The sequence below is a fragment of the Nematolebias whitei genome, chromosome 6 (genome assembly GCF_014905685.2).
Source record: "Nematolebias whitei isolate Nwh7 chromosome 6, NemWhi1, whole genome shotgun sequence".
Lineage (NCBI taxonomy): Eukaryota > Metazoa > Chordata > Actinopteri > Cyprinodontiformes > Rivulidae > Nematolebias > Nematolebias whitei.
In genome coordinates this window covers 44,403,043-44,404,727 of record NC_056503.1, presented here as the reverse complement: position 1 = coordinate 44,404,727, position 1,685 = coordinate 44,403,043, and positions in this window count along the sequence as shown.

The window sequence follows — 1,685 nt, the reverse complement described above, 5'->3', positions numbered from 1 at the left end:
TTGTTGTTCTTGTTGTTGTCCTTATCCTTGTTGTTGTTGTTGTTGTTGTTCTTGTTGTTGTCCTTATCCTTGTTGTCCTTTTCCTTGTTGTTGTTGTTGTTGTCCTTTTCCTTGTTGTTGTTGTTGTCCTTTTCCTTGTTGTTGTTGTTGTCCTTTTCCTTGTTGTTGTTGTTGTCCTTTTCCTTGTTGTTGTCGTTGTCCTTTTCCTTGTTGTTGTCGTTGTCCTTATCCTTGTTGTTGTTGTTGTTGTTGTTGTTGTTCTTGTTTTCATTGTTCTTGCTGTTTTTGTTGTTCTTGTTTTCATTGTTCTCCTTCTTGTTCTTGTAGTTGTTGTTCTTGTTTTTCTTGTTCTTGTGGTTGTCGTTCTTGTCGTCATTCTTGTTCTCGTTTTTGTTCCACGTTCTTCTTGTTCTTGTTCCATGTTTTTCTAGTTCTTGTTTTTGTTCCATGTTCTTCTTGTTTTTCTTACTGTTGTCCTTGCTGTTGTTCTTGCTATTGTCATGGTTCTCGTAGTCCTTGTTGTTCTTGATCTCGTTGTCATTGGTCTCGTTCTTTTTGTTGTCATTCTTGTTCATGTTCTTATAGTTCTTATTTTTGTTCCATGTTTTTCATGTTCTTGTTTTTAATTCTTGTTCTTGTTGTTCTTGTTTTTTCTTGTTGTCGTCTCAGTTGTTTGTTTTTGTGGTCCTTGTTCTTGCCGTTGTTGTTCTTGCTTTTCTGTTCTTGTTGTCCTTGTTTTTTTGTTGTTCTTGCCCTTTTCCTTGTTGTTGTTGTTGTTCTTTTAGTACTTGTTTTTGTTCCATGTTCTTGTTCTTCTACTTCTTGTTCGTTTTTCTTGTTCTTGTTTTTATTCTTCTTGTTCTTGTTTTTAATTATTGTTCTTTTTATTTTTGTTATTGTTGTTCTTCTTGTTCTTGTTGTTTTTATTGTTCTTTTTGTTTTTCTTGTTACTCTTATTGTTGTCCTTGTTCTTGTTGTTCTTGCTGTTATTGTTCTTGTTGTCATTGTTCTTGTCATTTTTCTTCTTTGTTGTTCTTGTTCTCTTTTTTCTTGTTCTTTTCTTTTTCTTTTTTTGAGCTCAGTTTAAGTGTAGAAACATTGTGAAGTGTTGCAATAAACTTATCGTCGCTCAATTTTTTTTAAAGAAAGAAAAGAAAGAATAAAAAAAAAATTTAAATAAATAAATAAAAGAAATAGATAAAACGAGAGACCACCACGACAAAAAAACATGCACAGCACAATGCCACCCACAATATCACCATGAAACATTCGACATGGCACAAGGAATCATCTAGCACTACCCAACCTCTACCACTACCCAACCTAGCGTGCATCTGTCAAAGCACCTGAATCCAAACACCCGCGCAAGCATGCCCGCCACCACCAGATTTCTCCAAAATAATGCCCAATAGTGGATGCGGGGGCCCACAGACCCGCCCCCCCAGGACACAATGGCAACATAGGGAGTACCGGAGCCACAGACACACAGCGGCCCCCAGGCCCAAGCCCCAGGAGTCTCCCAACAGGGAGACCCGCACCCCCCCAGAGAGGAGCAGAGGAAAGAACTGGGTGACCCCAGCAACCACAACGTAGAGCCTCCAGGAAGCTGCAGCGACAAGCCCACAGGTCCGGCCGGCAACCCATGCCCCCCCCCCCCCCCCCCCCCCCCCCCCCCCCCCCCCCCC